This window comes from Phyllobates terribilis, unplaced genomic scaffold, assembly GCF_046119375.1.
Source record: "Phyllobates terribilis strain yellow unplaced genomic scaffold, ASM4611937v1 Scaffold_108__1_contigs__length_5656254, whole genome shotgun sequence".
Classification (NCBI taxonomy): domain Eukaryota; kingdom Metazoa; phylum Chordata; class Amphibia; order Anura; family Dendrobatidae; genus Phyllobates; species Phyllobates terribilis.
In genome coordinates, this window is record NW_027362868.1 from 3,407,863 (window position 1) to 3,428,240 (window position 20,378).

The following is a 20,378-nucleotide window of genomic DNA, read 5'->3' on the forward strand; positions in this document are numbered from 1 at the left end:
AAGAATTGAATTCAATGTTTTTTGTTCATTTTGCTTGTTTGTCGGATTTTGGGATGGACTCTTTGGCTCTGCTTTTCTTCTCCTCATTGGATTTTTCATGTTCAAAGTTGCAGAAGCCAGATTACAAGCTCATTTTGGTTCAACTTCAGCAACTGTGCATTGCATTGCCATGTAATGTGATGCAATGCTATCTTTCTAGCTCTCCCTTTTTACTTCCTTTTGGATAAACAGACATATTAGGCAAGCATTTTGGAGCTTTCACCTAAATAACTACAGGTGGTGAGATAAGCTGCACAATATAATTGACCTTTCAGTATATTGTTGCACACACACCATCTATTTAGCAAATGCCCTTGTTATCAACAGCAGCCTTTTAAACTCACCTGAGCTAACAGGTATGTGCGCTGGTTACTCTGCTGCGCTTAAAATTTCTTTTTTGGTTTGCTACAATGCCTTTTCTGAAACGTTGTCTCCTTCTGCTGGAACACTGACTTCTTTCATTTAATGCCTGCAGACTATAAAAGAGAACCCAACCCAAAAAGTTTGGTTGATTAGTCTGTGGCATTCTGTTAAACTGTTGCTTATGGCGGTCTCTGTGAGCTTCTCAGCGACATTCAGCCAGCCAGGTATCCTGCCTGCAGTAGATGGAATGTGGCAATGGAACGCTGGCTGCGCGTGTCATAATAGGCTCTGAGCCTTTATATACCTGTGCACAGCAGCAGCCACCTTCAGTCTGCTGCTGGACAGCCAGCAGCAGCAGCAGCAGGAGAGGTATGTAATCAGGAGCCCTCCTGCTAAGGGTAGACAGCTGCTCGTTCCACCCCACCCCCCGCCTTAATTGGTTCTCCTCCCTTCCAACGGTGTTGAGGCGGGTGGGAACAGCAGGGGGTGAAGGTGCTGTGTTTAAAGAGGTGGAGTTATGCAGATCTAAAACGCGTGGATTGCAGCAGCAGCAAGCCGAAAAGTGCAGGCATGTAAGGGATCTAGAGGTTGACAACATGTCTTCTTAACGGGAGTCCAGGAGCTCATCTCCACAAATGGACTTTTTAGGATCCTTGGGTGGCTCCGTAGTTTGAAACCAATTCTGGTTATCGCTTCTCGGCCTTTTGGCTAAGATCAAGTGTAGTATCTGTTCTTATCAGTTTAATATCTGATACGTCCCCTATCTGGGGACCATATATTAAATGGATTTTTAGAACAGGGAGATGGAAAAAGAGCTTGCTCTGTCCACTCCACGCATTGACCTGGTATTGCAGTATCTCCAGGACCGGTGCACCCCTTCTTTAATGCAGTTTCTAAAATCAGAAAGAATTGAATTCAATGTTTTTTGTTCATTTTGCTTGTTTGTCGGATTTTGGGATGGACTCTTTGGCTCTGCTTTTCTTCTCCTCATTGGATTTTTCATGTTCAAAGTTGCAGAAGCCAGATTACAAGCTCATTTTGGTTCAACTTCAGCAACTGTGCATTGCATTGCCATGTAATGTGATGCAATGCTATCTTTCTAGCTCTCCCTTTTTACTTCCTTTTGGATAAACAGACATATTAGGCAAGCATTTTGGAGCTTTCACCTAAATAACTACAGGTGGTGAGATAAGCTGCACAATATAATTGACCTTTCAGTATATTGTTGCACACACACCATCTATTTAGCAAATGCCCTTGTTATCAACAGCAGCCTTTTAAACTCACCTGAGCTAACAGGTATGTGCGCTGGTTACTCTGCTGCGCTTAAAATTTCTTTTTTGGTTTGCTACAATGCCTTTTCTGAAACGTTGTCTCCTTCTGCTGGAACACTGACTTCTTTCATTTAATGCCTGCAGACTATAAAAGAGAACCCAACCCAAAAAGTTTGGTTGATTAGTCTGTGGCATTCTGTTAAACTGTTGCTTATGGCGGTCTCTGTGAGCTTCTCAGCGACATTCAGCCAGCCAGGTATCCTGCCTGCAGTAGATGGAATGTGGCAATGGAACGCTGGCTGCGCGTGTCATAATAGGCTCTGAGCCTTTATATACCTGTGCACAGCAGCAGCCACCTTCAGTCTGCTGCTGGACAGCCAGCAGCAGCAGCAGCAGGAGAGGTATGTAATCAGGAGCCCTCCTGCTAAGGGTAGACAGCTGCTCGTTCCACCCCACCCCCCGCCTTAATTGGTTCTCCTCCCTTCCAACGGTGTTGAGGCGGGTGGGAACAGCAGGGGGTGAAGGTGCTGTGTTTAAAGAGGTGGAGTTATGCAGATCTAAAACGCGTGGATTGCAGCAGCAGCAAGCCGAAAAGTGCAGGCATGTAAGGGATCTAGAGGTTGACAACATGTCTTCTTAACGGGAGTCCAGGAGCTCATCTCCACAAATGGACTTTTTAGGATCCTTGGGTGGCTCCGTAGTTTGAAACCAATTCTGGTTATCGCTTCTCGGCCTTTTGGCTAAGATCAAGTGTAGTATCTGTTCTTATCAGTTTAATATCTGATACGTCCCCTATCTGGGGACCATATATTAAATGGATTTTTAGAACAGGGAGATGGAAAAAGAGCTTGCTCTGTCCACTCCACGCATTGACCTGGTATTGCAGTATCTCCAGGACCGGTGCACCCCTTCTTTAATGCAGTTTCTAAAATCAGAAAGAATTGAGTTCAATGTTTTTTGTTCATTTTGCTTGTTTGTCGGATTTTGGGATGGACTCTTTGGCTCTGCTTTTCTTCTCCTCATTGGATTTTTCATGTTCAAAGTTGCAGAAGCCAGATTACAAGCTCATTTTGGTTCAACTTCAGCAACTGTGCATTGCATTGCCATGTAATGTGATGCAATGCTATCTTTCTAGCTCTCCCTTTTTACTTCCTTTTGGATAAACAGACATATTAGGCAAGCATTTTGGAGCTTTCACCTAAATAACTACAGGTGGTGAGATAAGCTGCACAATATAATTGACCTTTCAGTATATTGTTGCACACACACCATCTATTTAGCAAATGCCCTTGTTATCAACAGCAGCCTTTTAAACTCACCTGAGCTAACAGGTATGTGCGCTGGTTACTCTGCTGCGCTTAAAATTTCTTTTTTGGTTTGCTACAATGCCTTTTCTGAAACGTTGTCTCCTTCTGCTGGAACACTGACTTCTTTCATTTAATGCCTGCAGACTATAAAAGAGAACCCAACCCAAAAAGTTTGGTTGATTAGTCTGTGGCATTCTGTTAAACTGTTGCTTATGGCGGTCTCTGTGAGCTTCTCAGCGACATTCAGCCAGCCAGGTATCCTGCCTGCAGTAGATGGAATGTGGCAATGGAACGCTGGCTGCGCGTGTCATAATAGGCTCTGAGCCTTTATATACCTGTGCACAGCAGCAGCCACCTTCAGTCTGCTGCTGGACAGCCAGCAGCAGCAGCAGCAGGAGAGGTATGTAATCAGGAGCCCTCCTGCTAAGGGTAGACAGCTGCTCGTTCCACCCCACCCCCCGCCTTAATTGGTTCTCCTCCCTTCCAACGGTGTTGAGGCGGGTGGGAACAGCAGGGGGTGAAGGTGCTGTGTTTAAAGAGGTGGAGTTATGCAGATCTAAAACGCGTGGATTGCAGCAGCAGCAAGCCGAAAAGTGCAGGCATGTAAGGGATCTAGAGGTTGACAACATGTCTTCTTAACGGGAGTCCAGGAGCTCATCTCCACAAATGGACTTTTTAGGATCCTTGGGTGGCTCCGTAGTTTGAAACCAATTCTGGTTATCGCTTCTCGGCCTTTTGGCTAAGATCAAGTGTAGTATCTGTTCTTATCAGTTTAATATCTGATACGTCCCCTATCTGGGGACCATATATTAAATGGATTTTTAGAACAGGGAGATGGAAAAAGAGCTTGCTCTGTCCACTCCACGCATTGACCTGGTATTGCAGTATCTCCAGGACCGGTGCACCCCTTCTTTAATGCAGTTTCTAAAATCAGAAAGAATTGAATTCAATGTTTTTTGTTCATTTTGCTTGTTTGTCGGATTTTGGGATGGACTCTTTGGCTCTGCTTTTCTTCTCCTCATTGGATTTTTCATGTTCAAAGTTGCAGAAGCCAGATTACAAGCTCATTTTGGTTCAACTTCAGCAACTGTGCATTGCATTGCCATGTAATGTGATGCAATGCTATCTTTCTAGCTCTCCCTTTTTACTTCCTTTTGGATAAACAGACATATTAGGCAAGCATTTTGGAGCTTTCACCTAAATAACTACAGGTGGTGAGATAAGCTGCACAATATAATTGACCTTTCAGTATATTGTTGCACACACACCATCTATTTAGCAAATGCCCTTGTTATCAACAGCAGCCTTTTAAACTCACCTGAGCTAACAGGTATGTGCGCTGGTTACTCTGCTGCGCTTAAAATTTCTTTTTTGGTTTGCTACAATGCCTTTTCTGAAACGTTGTCTCCTTCTGCTGGAACACTGACTTCTTTCATTTAATGCCTGCAGACTATAAAAGAGAACCCAACCCAAAAAGTTTGGTTGATTAGTCTGTGGCATTCTGTTAAACTGTTGCTTATGGCGGTCTCTGTGAGCTTCTCAGCGACATTCAGCCAGCCAGGTATCCTGCCTGCAGTAGATGGAATGTGGCAATGGAACGCTGGCTGCGCGTGTCATAATAGGCTCTGAGCCTTTATATACCTGTGCACAGCAGCAGCCACCTTCAGTCTGCTGCTGGACAGCCAGCAGCAGCAGCAGCAGGAGAGGTATGTAATCAGGAGCCCTCCTGCTAAGGGTAGACAGCTGCTCGTTCCACCCCACCCCCCGCCTTAATTGGTTCTCCTCCCTTCCAACGGTGTTGAGGCGGGTGGGAACAGCAGGGGGTGAAGGTGCTGTGTTTAAAGAGGTGGAGTTATGCAGATCTAAAACGCGTGGATTGCAGCAGCAGCAAGCCGAAAAGTGCAGGCATGTAAGGGATCTAGAGGTTGACAACATGTCTTCTTAACGGGAGTCCAGGAGCTCATCTCCACAAATGGACTTTTTAGGATCCTTGGGTGGCTCCGTAGTTTGAAACCAATTCTGGTTATCGCTTCTCGGCCTTTTGGCTAAGATCAAGTGTAGTATCTGTTCTTATCAGTTTAATATCTGATACGTCCCCTATCTGGGGACCATATATTAAATGGATTTTTAGAACAGGGAGATGGAAAAAGAGCTTGCTCTGTCCACTCCACGCATTGACCTGGTATTGCAGTATCTCCAGGACCGGTGCACCCCTTCTTTAATGCAGTTTCCAAAATCAGAAAGAATTGAATTCAATGTTTTTTGTTCATTTTGCTTGTTTGTCGGATTTTGGGATGGACTCTTTGGCTCTGCTTTTCTTCTCCTCATTGGATTTTTCATGTTCAAAGTTGCAGAAGCCAGATTACAAGCTCATTTTGGTTCAACTTCAGCAACTGTGCATTGCATTGCCATGTAATGTGATGCAATGCTATCTTTCTAGCTCTCCCTTTTTACTTCCTTTTGGATAAACAGACATATTAGGCAAGCATTTTGGAGCTTTCACCTAAATAACTACAGGTGGTGAGATAAGCTGCACAATATAATTGACCTTTCAGTATATTGTTGCACACACACCATCTATTTAGCAAATGCCCTTGTTATCAACAGCAGCCTTTTAAACTCACCTGAGCTAACAGGTATGTGCGCTGGTTACTCTGCTGCGCTTAAAATTTCTTTTTTGGTTTGCTACAATGCCTTTTCTGAAACGTTGTCTCCTTCTGCTGGAACACTGACTTCTTTCATTTAATGCCTGCAGACTATAAAAGAGAACCCAACCCAAAAAGTTTGGTTGATTAGTCTGTGGCATTCTGTTAAACTGTTGCTTATGGCGGTCTCTGTGAGCTTCTCAGCGACATTCAGCCAGCCAGGTATCCTGCCTGCAGTAGATGGAATGTGGCAATGGAACGCTGGCTGCGCGTGTCATAATAGGCTCTGAGCCTTTATATACCTGTGCACAGCAGCAGCCACCTTCAGTCTGCTGCTGGACAGCCAGCAGCAGCAGCAGCAGGAGAGGTATGTAATCAGGAGCCCTCCTGCTAAGGGTAGACAGCTGCTCGTTCCACCCCACCCCCCGCCTTAATTGGTTCTCCTCCCTTCCAACGGTGTTGAGGCGGGTGGGAACAGCAGGGGGTGAAGGTGCTGTGTTTAAAGAGGTGGAGTTATGCAGATCTAAAACGCGTGGATTGCAGCAGCAGCAAGCCGAAAAGTGCAGGCATGTAAGGGATCTAGAGGTTGACAACATGTCTTCTTAACGGGAGTCCAGGAGCTCATCTCCACAAATGGACTTTTTAGGATCCTTGGGTGGCTCCGTAGTTTGAAACCAATTCTGGTTATCGCTTCTCAGCCTTTTGGCTAAGATCAAGTGTAGTATCTGTTCTTATCAGTTTAATATCTGATACGTCCCCTATCTGGGGACCATATATTAAATGGATTTTTAGAACAGGGAGATGGAAAAAGAGCTTGCTCTGTCCACTCCACGCATTGACCTGGTATTGCAGTATCTCCAGGACCGGTGCACCCCTTCTTTAATGCAGTTTCTAAAATCAGAAAGAATTGAATTCAATGTTTTTTGTTCATTTTGCTTGTTTGTCGGATTTTGGGATGGACTCTTTGGCTCTGCTTTTCTTCTCCTCATTGGATTTTTCATGTTCAAAGTTGCAGAAGCCAGATTACAAGCTCATTTTGGTTCAACTTCAGCAACTGTGCATTGCATTGCCATGTAATGTGATGCAATGCTATCTTTCTAGCTCTCCCTTTTTACTTCCTTTTGGATAAACAGACATATTAGGCAAGCATTTTGGAGCTTTCACCTAAATAACTACAGGTGGTGAGATAAGCTGCACAATATAATTGACCTTTCAGTATATTGTTGCACACACACCATCTATTTAGCAAATGCCCTTGTTATCAACAGCAGCCTTTTAAACTCACCTGAGCTAACAGGTATGTGCGCTGGTTACTCTGCTGCGCTTAAAATTTCTTTTTTGGTTTGCTACAATGCCTTTTCTGAAACGTTGTCTCCTTCTGCTGGAACACTGACTTCTTTCATTTAATGCCTGCAGACTATAAAAGAGAACCCAACCCAAAAAGTTTGGTTGATTAGTCTGTGGCATTCTGTTAAACTGTTGCTTATGGCGGTCTCTGTGAGCTTCTCAGCGACATTCAGCCAGCCAGGTATCCTGCCTGCAGTAGATGGAATGTGGCAATGGAACGCTGGCTGCGCGTGTCATAATAGGCTCTGAGCCTTTATATACCTGTGCACAGCAGCAGCCACCTTCAGTCTGCTGCTGGACAGCCAGCAGCAGCAGCAGCAGGAGAGGTATGTAATCAGGAGCCCTCCTGCTAAGGGTAGACAGCTGCTCGTTCCACCCCACCCCCCGCCTTAATTGGTTCTCCTCCCTTCCAACGGTGTTGAGGCGGGTGGGAACAGCAGGGGGTGAAGGTGCTGTGTTTAAAGAGGTGGAGTTATGCAGATCTAAAACGCGTGGATTGCAGCAGCAGCAAGCCGAAAAGTGCAGGCATGTAAGGGATCTAGAGGTTGACAACATGTCTTCTTAACGGGAGTCCAGGAGCTCATCTCCACAAATGGACTTTTTAGGATCCTTGGGTGGCTCCGTAGTTTGAAACCAATTCTGGTTATCGCTTCTCGGCCTTTTGGCTAAGATCAAGTGTAGTATCTTTCGAAAAGGCGGTTTTGGATGTTGGCCGCCCTAGTAGATTGATACATTATGCACACTGGGGTTTAGGCGCTTGTTAGTACGCCAGGTGGCTAATATAGTCATCTGGTGGAAAGCATGGCCCCCCAGGATCGACGCCATTGGGCCGGGGAAGATCGAAAGCCCGAAGTGTGAAGTGCCCCAGGAGTGGTGACCCTGGGGTGCCTTAACTCACTGGGATTGGGAACCCCACTTGAGTTTATGGCACATTTGCACAAGCACTTCAAATTTTCTTTCTTCGCACACACCCTTATTCCGGGCCTTCTGGCCTTAGGATGGGGAATTTTTCAATTCCCGGTCGAAGGTCCGGGCAGTATTATACTGTGAAACCTTCACTATTTATTTAATTTCTTTGTCACTGTATGTCCACTTATTCACGTGTGTCACGTCCTACTAGGATTTTGTCGGGATGCGGTTCCCTTACGGGTTCCTCTCTTGGCAGGTCTAGGGGGGGAGTGTGTGGCCATCAGGTTCCGCTCCCCCCTGAAACCCCCTGGCTCTCCTCTTTCGGGAGGACAGCGTTGTTGGCTCCCCTCTTCCGGGAGGGGAGCACAGTCTTTGGCTCCCAGTGCCTTGCTCGGGTGAGAACTCGGGCAGGTGCTGGGGGTAAGATTGGGTCGCCTCTGGCTTCGGATGGAGGTGGCTTTTTGTCCCTGTTCCTCGCTGTGGCCTTTTGGCTCGGAGGGACGGGGAATGGTTTGGGGGACCCTTCTCCTTTTGGAGAGGGTTTCAAGAAGACCAGCATCCTAGTGCACTTTTTTTGTGGCACTTGTCACTTTTTTAAGCGCACTCGGGTTTTGTACACGAATTCGGGCTTTCAAAAAAAAAAAAAAATCTGTTCTTATCAGTTTAATATCTGATACGTCCCCTATCTGGGGACCATATATTAAATGGATTTTTAGAACAGGGAGATGGAAAAAGAGCTTGCTCTGTCCACTCCACGCATTGACCTGGTATTGCAGTATCTCCAGGACCGGTGCACCCCTTCTTTAATGCAGTTTCTAAAATCAGAAAGAATTGAATTCAATGTTTTTTGTTCATTTTGCTTGTTTGTCGGATTTTGGGATGGACTCTTTGGCTCTGCTTTTCTTCTCCTCATTGGATTTTTCATGTTCAAAGTTGCAGAAGCCAGATTACAAGCTCATTTTGGTTCAACTTCAGCAACTGTGCATTGCATTGCCATGTAATGTGATGCAATGCTATCTTTCTAGCTCTCCCTTTTTACTTCCTTTTGGATAAACAGACATATTAGGCAAGCATTTTGGAGCTTTCACCTAAATAACTACAGGTGGTGAGATAAGCTGCACAATATAATTGACCTTTCAGTATATTGTTGCACACACACCATCTATTTAGCAAATGCCCTTGTTATCAACAGCAGCCTTTTAAACTCACCTGAGCTAACAGGTATGTGCGCTGGTTACTCTGCTGCGCTTAAAATTTCTTTTTTGGTTTGCTACAATGCCTTTTCTGAAACGTTGTCTCCTTCTGCTGGAACACTGACTTCTTTCATTTAATGCCTGCAGACTATAAAAGAGAACCCAACCCAAAAAGTTTGGTTGATTAGTCTGTGGCATTCTGTTAAACTGTTGCTTATGGCGGTCTCTGTGAGCTTCTCAGCGACATTCAGCCAGCCAGGTATCCTGCCTGCAGTAGATGGAATGTGGCAATGGAACGCTGGCTGCGCGTGTCATAATAGGCTCTGAGCCTTTATATACCTGTGCACAGCAGCAGCCACCTTCAGTCTGCTGCTGGACAGCCAGCAGCAGCAGCAGCAGGAGAGGTATGTAATCAGGAGCCCTCCTGCTAAGGGTAGACAGCTGCTCGTTCCACCCCACCCCCCGCCTTAATTGGTTCTCCTCCCTTCCAACGGTGTTGAGGCGGGTGGGAACAGCAGGGGGTGAAGGTGCTGTGTTTAAAGAGGTGGAGTTATGCAGATCTAAAACGCGTGGATTGCAGCAGCAGCAAGCCGAAAAGTGCAGGCATGTAAGGGATCTAGAGGTTGACAACATGTCTTCTTAACGGGAGTCCAGGAGCTCATCTCCACAAATGGACTTTTTAGGATCCTTGGGTGGCTCCGTAGTTTGAAACCAATTCTGGTTATCGCTTCTCGGCCTTTTGGCTAAGATCAAGTGTAGTATCTGTTCTTATCAGTTTAATATCTGATACGTCCCCTATCTGGGGACCATATATTAAATGGATTTTTAGAACAGGGAGATGGAAAAAGAGCTTGCTCTGTCCACTCCACGCATTGACCTGGTATTGCAGTATCTCCAGGACCGGTGCACCCCTTCTTTAATGCAGTTTCTAAAATCAGAAAGAATTGAATTCAATGTTTTTTGTTCATTTTGCTTGTTTGTCGGATTTTGGGATGGACTCTTTGGCTCTGCTTTTCTTCTCCTCATTGGATTTTTCATGTTCAAAGTTGCAGAAGCCAGATTACAAGCTCATTTTGGTTCAACTTCAGCAACTGTGCATTGCATTGCCATGTAATGTGATGCAATGCTATCTTTCTAGCTCTCCCTTTTTACTTCCTTTTGGATAAACAGACATATTAGGCAAGCATTTTGGAGCTTTCACCTAAATAACTACAGGTGGTGAGATAAGCTGCACAATATAATTGACCTTTCAGTATATTGTTGCACACACACCATCTATTTAGCAAATGCCCTTGTTATCAACAGCAGCCTTTTAAACTCACCTGAGCTAACAGGTATGTGCGCTGGTTACTCTGCTGCGCTTAAAATTTCTTTTTTGGTTTGCTACAATGCCTTTTCTGAAACGTTGTCTCCTTCTGCTGGAACACTGACTTCTTTCATTTAATGCCTGCAGACTATAAAAGAGAACCCAACCCAAAAAGTTTGGTTGATTAGTCTGTGGCATTCTGTTAAACTGTTGCTTATGGCGGTCTCTGTGAGCTTCTCAGCGACATTCAGCCAGCCAGGTATCCTGCCTGCAGTAGATGGAATGTGGCAATGGAACGCTGGCTGCGCGTGTCATAATAGGCTCTGAGCCTTTATATACCTGTGCACAGCAGCAGCCACCTTCAGTCTGCTGCTGGACAGCCAGCAGCAGCAGCAGCAGGAGAGGTATGTAATCAGGAGCCCTCCTGCTAAGGGTAGACAGCTGCTCGTTCCACCCCACCCCCCGCCTTAATTGGTTCTCCTCCCTTCCAACGGTGTTGAGGCGGGTGGGAACAGCAGGGGGTGAAGGTGCTGTGTTTAAAGAGGTGGAGTTATGCAGATCTAAAACGCGTGGATTGCAGCAGCAGCAAGCCGAAAAGTGCAGGCATGTAAGGGATCTAGAGGTTGACAACATGTCTTCTTAACGGGAGTCCAGGAGCTCATCTCCACAAATGGACTTTTTAGGATCCTTGGGTGGCTCCGTAGTTTGAAACCAATTCTGGTTATCGCTTCTCGGCCTTTTGGCTAAGATCAAGTGTAGTATCTGTTCTTATCAGTTTAATATCTGATACGTCCCCTATCTGGGGACCATATATTAAATGGATTTTTAGAACAGGGAGATGGAAAAAGAGCTTGCTCTGTCCACTCCACGCATTGACCTGGTATTGCAGTATCTCCAGGACCGGTGCACCCCTTCTTTAATGCAGTTTCTAAAATCAGAAAGAATTGAATTCAATGTTTTTTGTTCATTTTGCTTGTTTGTCGGATTTTGGGATGGACTCTTTGGCTCTGCTTTTCTTCTCCTCATTGGATTTTTCATGTTCAAAGTTGCAGAAGCCAGATTACAAGCTCATTTTGGTTCAACTTCAGCAACTGTGCATTGCATTGCCATGTAATGTGATGCAATGCTATCTTTCTAGCTCTCCCTTTTTACTTCCTTTTGGATAAACAGACATATTAGGCAAGCATTTTGGAGCTTTCACCTAAATAACTACAGGTGGTGAGATAAGCTGCACAATATAATTGACCTTTCAGTATATTGTTGCACACACACCATCTATTTAGCAAATGCCCTTGTTATCAACAGCAGCCTTTTAAACTCACCTGAGCTAACAGGTATGTGCGCTGGTTACTCTGCTGCGCTTAAAATTTCTTTTTTGGTTTGCTACAATGCCTTTTCTGAAACGTTGTCTCCTTCTGCTGGAACACTGACTTCTTTCATTTAATGCCTGCAGACTATAAAAGAGAACCCAACCCAAAAAGTTTGGTTGATTAGTCTGTGGCATTCTGTTAAACTGTTGCTTATGGCGGTCTCTGTGAGCTTCTCAGCGACATTCAGCCAGCCAGGTATCCTGCCTGCAGTAGATGGAATGTGGCAATGGAACGCTGGCTGCGCGTGTCATAATAGGCTCTGAGCCTTTATATACCTGTGCACAGCAGCAGCCACCTTCAGTCTGCTGCTGGACAGCCAGCAGCAGCAGCAGCAGGAGAGGTATGTAATCAGGAGCCCTCCTGCTAAGGGTAGACAGCTGCTCGTTCCACCCCACCCCCCGCCTTAATTGGTTCTCCTCCCTTCCAACGGTGTTGAGGCGGGTGGGAACAGCAGGGGGTGAAGGTGCTGTGTTTAAAGAGGTGGAGTTATGCAGATCTAAAACGCGTGGATTGCAGCAGCAGCAAGCCGAAAAGTGCAGGCATGTAAGGGATCTAGAGGTTGACAACATGTCTTCTTAACGGGAGTCCAGGAGCTCATCTCCACAAATGGACTTTTTAGGATCCTTGGGTGGCTCCGTAGTTTGAAACCAATTCTGGTTATCGCTTCTCGGCCTTTTGGCTAAGATCAAGTGTAGTATCTTTCGAAAAGGCGGTTTTGGATGTTGGCCGCCCTAGTAGATTGATACATTATGCACACTGGGGTTTAGGCGCTTGTTAGTACGCCAGGTGGCTAATATAGTCATCTGGTGGAAAGCATGGCCCCCCAGGATCGACGCCATTGGGCCGGGGAAGATCGAAAGCCCGAAGTGTGAAGTGCCCCAGGAGTGGTGACCCTGGGGTGCCTTAACTCACTGGGATTGGGAACCCCACTTGAGTTTATGGCACATTTGCACAAGCACTTCAAATTTTCTTTCTTCGCACACACCCTTATTACGGGCCTTCTGGCCTTAGGATGGGGAATTTTTCAATTCCCGGTCGAAGGTCCGGGCAGTATTATACTGTGAAACCTTCACTATTTATTTAATTTCTTTGTCACTGTGTGTCCACTTATTCACGTGTGTCACGTCCTACTAGGATTTTGTCGGGATGCGGTTCCCTTACGGGTTCCTCTCTTGGCAGGTCTAGGGGGGGAGTGTGTGGCCATCAGGTTCCGCTCCCCCCTGAAACCCCCTGGCTCTCCTCTTTCGGGAGGACAGCGTTGTTGGCTCCCCTCTTCCGGGAGGGGAGCACAGTCTTTGGCTCCCAGTGCCTTGCTCGGGTGAGAACTCGGGCAGGTGCTGGGGGTAAGATTGGGTCGCCTCTGGCTTCGGCTGGAGGTGGCTTTTTGTCCCTGTTCCTCGCTGTGGCCTTTTGGCTCGGAGGGACGGGGAATGGTTTGGGGGACCCTTCTCCTTTTGGAGAGGGTTTCATGAAGACCAGCATCCTAGTGCACTTTTTTTGTGGCACTTGTCACTTTTTTAAGCGCACTCGGGTTTTGTACACGAATTCGGGCTTTCAAAAAAAAAAAAAAAATCTGTTCTTATCAGTTTAATATCTGATACGTCCCCTATCTGGGGACCATATATTAAATGGATTTTTAGAACAGGGAGATGGAAAAAGAGCTTGCTCTGTCCACTCCACGCATTGACCTGGTATTGCAGTATCTCCAGGACCGGTGCACCCCTTCTTTAATGCAGTTTCTAAAATCAGAAAGAATTGAATTCAATGTTTTTTGTTCATTTTGCTTGTTTGTCGGATTTTGGGATGGACTCTTTGGCTCTGCTTTTCTTCTCCTCATTGGATTTTTCATGTTCAAAGTTGCAGAAGCCAGATTACAAGCTCATTTTGGTTCAACTTCAGCAACTGTGCATTGCATTGCCATGTAATGTGATGCAATGCTATCTTTCTAGCTCTCCCTTTTTACTTCCTTTTGGATAAACAGACATATTAGGCAAGCATTTTGGAGCTTTCACCTAAATAACTACAGGTGGTGAGATAAGCTGCACAATATAATTGACCTTTCAGTATATTGTTGCACACACACCATCTATTTAGCAAATGCCCTTGTTATCAACAGCAGCCTTTTAAACTCACCTGAGCTAACAGGTATGTGCGCTGGTTACTCTGCTGCGCTTAAAATTTCTTTTTTGGTTTGCTACAATGCCTTTTCTGAAACGTTGTCTCCTTCTGCTGGAACACTGACTTCTTTCATTTAATGCCTGCAGACTATAAAAGAGAACCCAACCCAAAAAGTTTGGTTGATTAGTCTGTGGCATTCTGTTAAACTGTTGCTTATGGCGGTCTCTGTGAGCTTCTCAGCGACATTCAGCCAGCCAGGTATCCTGCCTGCAGTAGATGGAATGTGGCAATGGAACGCTGGCTGCGCGTGTCATAATAGGCTCTGAGCCTTTATATACCTGTGCACAGCAGCAGCCACCTTCAGTCTGCTGCTGGACAGCCAGCAGCAGCAGCAGCAGGAGAGGTATGTAATCAGGAGCCCTCCTGCTAAGGGTAGACAGCTGCTCGTTCCACCCCACCCCCCGCCTTAATTGGTTCTCCTCCCTTCCAACGGTGTTGAGGCGGGTGGGAACAGCAGGGGGTGAAGGTGCTGTGTTTAAAGAGGTGGAGTTATGCAGATCTAAAACGCGTGGATTGCAGCAGCAGCAAGCCGAAAAGTGCAGGCATGTAAGGGATCTAGAGGTTGACAACATGTCTTCTTAACGGGAGTCCAGGAGCTCATCTCCACAAATGGACTTTTTAGGATCCTTGGGTGGCTCCGTAGTTTGAAACCAATTCTGGTTATCGCTTCTCGGCCTTTTGGCTAAGATCAAGTGTAGTATCTGTTCTTATCAGTTTAATATCTGATACGTCCCCTATCTGGGGACCATATATTAAATGGATTTTTAGAACAGGGAGATGGAAAAAGAGCTTGCTCTGTCCACTCCACGCATTGACCTGGTATTGCAGTATCTCCAGGACCGGTGCACCCCTTCTTTAATGCAGTTTCTAAAATCAGAAAGAATTGAATTCAATGTTTTTTGTTCATTTTGCTTGTTTGTCGGATTTTGGGATGGACTCTTTGGCTCTGCTTTTCTTCTCCTCATTGGATTTTTCATGTTCAAAGTTGCAGAAGCCAGATTACAAGCTCATTTTGGTTCAACTTCAGCAACTGTGCATTGCATTGCCATGTAATGTGATGCAATGCTATCTTTCTAGCTCTCCCTTTTTACTTCCTTTTGGATAAACAGACATATTAGGCAAGCATTTTGGAGCTTTCACCTAAATAACTACAGGTGGTGAGATAAGCTGCACAATATAATTGACCTTTCAGTATATTGTTGCACACACACCATCTATTTAGCAAATGCCCTTGTTATCAACAGCAGCCTTTTAAACTCACCTGAGCTAACAGGTATGTGCGCTGGTTACTCTGCTGCGCTTAAAATTTCTTTTTTGGTTTGCTACAATGCCTTTTCTGAAACGTTGTCTCCTTCTGCTGGAACACTGACTTCTTTCATTTAATGCCTGCAGACTATAAAAGAGAACCCAACCCAAAAAGTTTGGTTGATTAGTCTGTGGCATTCTGTTAAACTGTTGCTTATGGCGGTCTCTGTGAGCTTCTCAGCGACATTCAGCCAGCCAGGTATCCTGCCTGCAGTAGATGGAATGTGGCAATGGAACGCTGGCTGCGCGTGTCATAATAGGCTCTGAGCCTTTATATACCTGTGCACAGCAGCAGCCACCTTCAGTCTGCTGCTGGACAGCCAGCAGCAGCAGCAGCAGGAGAGGTATGTAATCAGGAGCCCTCCTGCTAAGGGTAGACAGCTGCTCGTTCCACCCCACCCCCCGCCTTAATTGGTTCTCCTCCCTTCCAACGGTGTTGAGGCGGGTGGGAACAGCAGGGGGTGAAGGTGCTGTGTTTAAAGAGGTGGAGTTATGCAGATCTAAAACGCGTGGATTGCAGCAGCAGCAAGCCGAAAAGTGCAGGCATGTAAGGGATCTAGAGGTTGACAACATGTCTTCTTAACGGGAGTCCAGGAGCTCATCTCCACAAATGGACTTTTTAGGATCCTTGGGTGGCTCCGTAGTTTGAAACCAATTCTGGTTATCGCTTCTCGGCCTTTTGGCTAAGATCAAGTGTAGTATCTTTCGAAAAGGCGGTTTTGGATGTTGGCCGCCCTAGTAGATTGATACATTATGCACACTGGGGTTTAGGCGCTTGTTAGTACGCCAGGTGGCTAATATAGTCATCTGGTGGAAAGCATGGCCCCCCAGGATCGACGCCATTGGGCCGGGGAAGATCGAAAGCCCGAAGTGTGAAGTGCCCCAGGAGTGGTGACCCTGGGGTGCCTTAACTCACTGGGATTGGGAACCCCACTTGAGTTTATGGCACATTTGCACAAGCACTTCAAATTTTCTTTCTTCGCACACACCCTTATTCCGGGCCTTCTGGCCTTAGGATGGGGAATTTTTCAATTCCCGGTCGAAGGTCCGGGCAGTATTATACTGTGAAACCTTCACTATTTATTTAATTTCTTTGTCACTGTGTGTCCACTTATTCACGTGTGTCACGTCCTACTAGGATTTTGTCGGGATGCGGTTCCCTTACGGGTTCCTCTCTTGGCAGGTCTAGGGGGGGAGTGTGTGGCCATCAGGTTCCGCTCCCCCCTGAAACCCCCTGGCTCTCCTCTTTCGGGAGGACAGCGTTGTTGGCTCCCCTCTTCCGGGAGGGGAGCACAGTCTTTGGCTCCCAGTGCCTTGCTCGGGTGAGAACTCGGGCAGGTGCTGGGGGTAAGATTGGGTCGCCTCTGGCTTCGGATGGAGGTGGCTTTTTGTCCCTGTTCCTCGCTGTGGCCTTTTGGCTCGGAGGGACGGGGAATGGTTTGGGGGACCCTTCTCCTTTTGGAGAGGGTTTCAAGAAGACCAGCATCCTAGTGCACTTTTTTTGTGGCACTTGTCACTTTTTTAAGCGCACTCGGGTTTTGTACACGAATTCGGGCTTTCAAAAAAAAAAAAAAATCTGTTCTTATCAGTTTAATATCTGATACGTCCCCTATCTGGGGACCATATATTAAATGGATTTTTAGAACAGGGAGATGGAAAAAGAGCTTGCTCTGTCCACTCCACGCATTGACCTGGTATTGCAGTATCTCCAGGACCGGTGCACCCCTTCTTTAATGCAGTTTCTAAAATCAGAAAGAATTGAATTCAATGTTTTTTGTTCATTTTGCTTGTTTGTCGGATTTTGGGATGGACTCTTTGGCTCTGCTTTTCTTCTCCTCATTGGATTTTTCATGTTCAAAGTTGCAGAAGCCAGATTACAAGCTCATTTTGGTTCAACTTCAGCAACTGTGCATTGCATTGCCATGTAATGTGATGCAATGCTATCTTTCTAGCTCTCCCTTTTTACTTCCTTTTGGATAAACAGACATATTAGGCAAGCATTTTGGAGCTTTCACCTAAATAACTACAGGTGGTGAGATAAGCTGCACAATATAATTGACCTTTCAGTATATTGTTGCACACACACCATCTATTTAGCAAATGCCCTTGTTATCAACAGCAGCCTTTTAAACTCACCTGAGCTAACAGGTATGTGCGCTGGTTACTCTGCTGCGCTTAAAATTTCTTTTTTGGTTTGCTACAATGCCTTTTCTGAAACGTTGTCTCCTTCTGCTGGAACACTGACTTCTTTCATTTAATGCCTGCAGACTATAAAAGAGAACCCAACCCAAAAAGTTTGGTTGATTAGTCTGTGGCATTCTGTTAAACTGTTGCTTATGGCGGTCTCTGTGAGCTTCTCAGCGACATTCAGCCAGCCAGGTATCCTGCCTGCAGTAGATGGAATGTGGCAATGGAACGCTGGCTGCGCGTGTCATAATAGGCTCTGAGCCTTTATATACCTGTGCACAGCAGCAGCCACCTTCAGTCTGCTGCTGGACAGCCAGCAGCAGCAGCAGCAGGAGAGGTATGTAATCAGGAGCCCTCCTGCTAAGGGTAGACAGCTGCTCGTTCCACCCCACCCCCCGCCTTAATTGGTTCTCCTCCCTTCCAACGGTGTTGAGGCGGGTGGGAACAGCAGGGGGTGAAGGTGCTGTGTTTAAAGAGGTGGAGTTATGCAGATCTAAAACGCGTGGATTGCAGCAGCAGCAAGCCGAAAAGTGCAGGCATGTAAGGGATCTAGAGGTTGACAACATGTCTTCTTAACGGGAGTCCAGGAGCTCATCTCCACAAATGGACTTTTTAGGATCCTTGGGTGGCTCCGTAGTTTGAAACCAATTCTGGTTATCGCTTCTCGGCCTTTTGGCTAAGATCAAGTGTAGTATCTGTTCTTATCAGTTTAATATCTGATACGTCCCCTATCTGGGGACCATATATTAAATGGATTTTTAGAACAGGGAGATGGAAAAAGAGCTTGCTCTGTCCACTCCACGCATTGACCTGGTATTGCAGTATCTCCAGGACCGGTGCACCCCTTCTTTAATGCAGTTTCTAAAATCAGAAAGAATTGAATTCAATGTTTTTTGTTCATTTTGCTTGTTTGTCGGATTTTGGGATGGACTCTTTGGCTCTGCTTTTCTTCTCCTCATTGGATTTTTCATGTTCAAAGTTGCAGAAGCCAGATTACAAGCTCATTTTGGTTCAACTTCAGCAACTGTGCATTGCATTGCCATGTAATGTGATGCAATGCTATCTTTCTAGCTCTCCCTTTTTACTTCCTTTTGGATAAACAGACATATTAGGCAAGCATTTTGGAGCTTTCACCTAAATAACTACAGGTGGTGAGATAAGCTGCACAATATAATTGACCTTTCAGTATATTGTTGCACACACACCATCTATTTAGCAAATGCCCTTGTTATCAACAGCAGCCTTTTAAACTCACCTGAGCTAACAGGTATGTGCGCTGGTTACTCTGCTGCGCTTAAAATTTCTTTTTTGGTTTGCTACAATGCCTTTTCTGAAACGTTGTCTCCTTCTGCTGGAACACTGACTTCTTTCATTTAATGCCTGCAGACTATAAAAGAGAACCCAACCCAAAAAGTTTGGTTGATTAGTCTGTGGCATTCTGTTAAACTGTTGCTTATGGCGGTCTCTGTGAGCTTCTCAGCGACATTCAGCCAGCCAGGTATCCTGCCTGCAGTAGATGGAATGTGGCAATGGAACGCTGGCTGCGCGTGTCATAATAGGCTCTGAGCCTTTATATACCTGTGCACAGCAGCAGCCACCTTCAGTCTGCTGCTGGACAGCCAGCAGCAGCAGGAGAGGTATGTAATCAGGAGCCCTCCTGCTAAGGGTAGACAGCTGCTCGTTCCACCCCACCCCCCGCCTTAATTGGTTCTCCTCCCTTCCAACGGTGTTGAGGCGGGTGGGAACAGCAGGGGGTGAAGGTGCTGTGTTTAAAGAGGTGGAGTTATGCAGATCTAAAACGCGTGGATTGCAGCAGCAGCAAGCCGAAAAGTGCAGGCATGTAAGGGATCTAGAGGTTGACAACATGTCTTCTTAACGGGAGTCCAGGAGCTCATCTCCACAAATGGACTTTTTAGGATCCTTGGGTGGCTCCGTAGTTTGAAACCAATTCTGGTTATCGCTTCTCGGCCTTTTGGCTAAGATCAAGTGTAGTATCTGTTCTTATCAGTTTAATATCTGATACGTCCCCTATCTGGGGACCATATATTAAATGGATTTTTAGAACAGGGAGATGGAAAAAGAGCTTGCTCTGTCCACTCCACGCATTGACCTGGTATTGCAGTATCTCCAGGACCGGTGCACCCCTTCTTTAATGCAGTTTCTAAAATCAGAAAGAATTGAATTCAATGTTTTTTGTTCATTTTGCTTGTTTGTCGGATTTTGGGATGGACTCTTTGGCTCTGCTTTTCTTCTCCTCATTGGATTTTTCATGTTCAAAGTTGCAGAAGCCAGATTACAAGCTCATTTTGGTTCAACTTCAGCAACTGTGCATTGCATTGCCATGTAATGTGATGCAATGCTATCTTTCTAGCTCTCCCTTTTTACTTCCTTTTGGATAAACAGACATATTAGGCAAGCATTTTGGAGCTTTCACCTAAATAACTACAGGTGGTGAGATAAGCTGCACAATATAATTGACCTTTCAGTATATTGTTGCACACACACCATCTATTTAGCAAATGCCCTTGTTATCAACAGCAGCCTTTTAAACTCACCTGAGCTAACAGGTATGTGCGCTGGTTACTCTGCTGCGCTTAAAATTTCTTTTTTGGTTTGCTACAATGCCTTTTCTGAAACGTTGTCTCCTTCTGCTGGAACACTGACTTCTTTCATTTAATGCCTGCAGACTATAAAAGAGAACCCAACCCAAAAAGTTTGGTTGATTAGTCTGTGGCATTCTGTTAAACTGTTGCTTATGGCGGTCTCTGTGAGCTTCTCAGCGACATTCAGCCAGCCAGGTATCCTGCCTGCAGTAGATGGAATGTGGCAATGGAACGCTGGCTGCGCGTGTCATAATAGGCTCTGAGCCTTTATATACCTGTGCACAGCAGCAGCCACCTTCAGTCTGCTGCTGGACAGCCAGCAGCAGCAGGAGAGGTATGTAATCAGGAGCCC

The 20,378-nt window shown here is 45.8% G+C and overlaps 10 non-coding genes and 6 pseudogenes across 10 annotated transcripts; all 16 read left to right on the forward strand.

Moving 5' to 3' along the window:
- Positions 1 to 1,090: 1,090 nt before the first annotated feature.
- On the forward strand, positions 1,091 to 1,281 carry LOC141200149 (U2 spliceosomal RNA). Its single transcript, XR_012271878.1, has one exon. It is a non-coding gene; the product is annotated as a U2 spliceosomal RNA (small nuclear RNA).
- A 1,115-nt stretch (positions 1,282 to 2,396) lies between these two features.
- LOC141200150 (U2 spliceosomal RNA) lies at positions 2,397 to 2,587 on the forward strand. Its single transcript, XR_012271879.1, has one exon. It is a non-coding gene; the product is annotated as a U2 spliceosomal RNA (small nuclear RNA).
- A 1,115-nt stretch (positions 2,588 to 3,702) lies between these two features.
- LOC141200151 (U2 spliceosomal RNA) lies at positions 3,703 to 3,893 on the forward strand. The gene has a single exon (XR_012271880.1). It is a non-coding gene; the product is annotated as a U2 spliceosomal RNA (small nuclear RNA).
- Positions 3,894 to 5,008: 1,115 nt separating this feature from the next.
- LOC141200152 (U2 spliceosomal RNA) lies at positions 5,009 to 5,199 on the forward strand. Its single transcript, XR_012271881.1, has one exon. It is a non-coding gene; the product is annotated as a U2 spliceosomal RNA (small nuclear RNA).
- Positions 5,200 to 6,314: 1,115 nt separating this feature from the next.
- LOC141200355 (U2 spliceosomal RNA) lies at positions 6,315 to 6,505 on the forward strand. The gene has a single exon (XR_012272077.1). It is a non-coding gene; the product is annotated as a U2 spliceosomal RNA (small nuclear RNA).
- A 1,115-nt stretch (positions 6,506 to 7,620) lies between these two features.
- LOC141201060 (U2 spliceosomal RNA) lies at positions 7,621 to 7,712 on the forward strand (annotated as a pseudogene).
- A 794-nt stretch (positions 7,713 to 8,506) lies between these two features.
- LOC141200923 (U2 spliceosomal RNA) lies at positions 8,507 to 8,685 on the forward strand (annotated as a pseudogene).
- Positions 8,686 to 9,800: 1,115 nt separating this feature from the next.
- LOC141200153 (U2 spliceosomal RNA) lies at positions 9,801 to 9,991 on the forward strand. Its single transcript, XR_012271882.1, has one exon. It is a non-coding gene; the product is annotated as a U2 spliceosomal RNA (small nuclear RNA).
- A 1,115-nt stretch (positions 9,992 to 11,106) lies between these two features.
- On the forward strand, positions 11,107 to 11,297 carry LOC141200154 (U2 spliceosomal RNA). Its single transcript, XR_012271883.1, has one exon. It is a non-coding gene; the product is annotated as a U2 spliceosomal RNA (small nuclear RNA).
- Positions 11,298 to 12,412: 1,115 nt separating this feature from the next.
- On the forward strand, positions 12,413 to 12,504 carry LOC141201061 (U2 spliceosomal RNA; annotated as a pseudogene).
- Positions 12,505 to 13,298: 794 nt separating this feature from the next.
- On the forward strand, positions 13,299 to 13,478 carry LOC141200912 (U2 spliceosomal RNA; annotated as a pseudogene).
- Positions 13,479 to 14,593: 1,115 nt separating this feature from the next.
- Positions 14,594 to 14,784, forward strand: LOC141200156 (U2 spliceosomal RNA). The gene has a single exon (XR_012271884.1). It is a non-coding gene; the product is annotated as a U2 spliceosomal RNA (small nuclear RNA).
- A 1,115-nt stretch (positions 14,785 to 15,899) lies between these two features.
- LOC141201063 (U2 spliceosomal RNA) lies at positions 15,900 to 15,991 on the forward strand (annotated as a pseudogene).
- A 794-nt stretch (positions 15,992 to 16,785) lies between these two features.
- Positions 16,786 to 16,964, forward strand: LOC141200924 (U2 spliceosomal RNA; annotated as a pseudogene).
- A 1,115-nt stretch (positions 16,965 to 18,079) lies between these two features.
- On the forward strand, positions 18,080 to 18,270 carry LOC141200158 (U2 spliceosomal RNA). Its single transcript, XR_012271886.1, has one exon. It is a non-coding gene; the product is annotated as a U2 spliceosomal RNA (small nuclear RNA).
- Positions 18,271 to 19,379: 1,109 nt separating this feature from the next.
- Positions 19,380 to 19,570, forward strand: LOC141200159 (U2 spliceosomal RNA). Its single transcript, XR_012271887.1, has one exon. It is a non-coding gene; the product is annotated as a U2 spliceosomal RNA (small nuclear RNA).
- Positions 19,571 to 20,378: the final 808 nt, after the last annotated feature.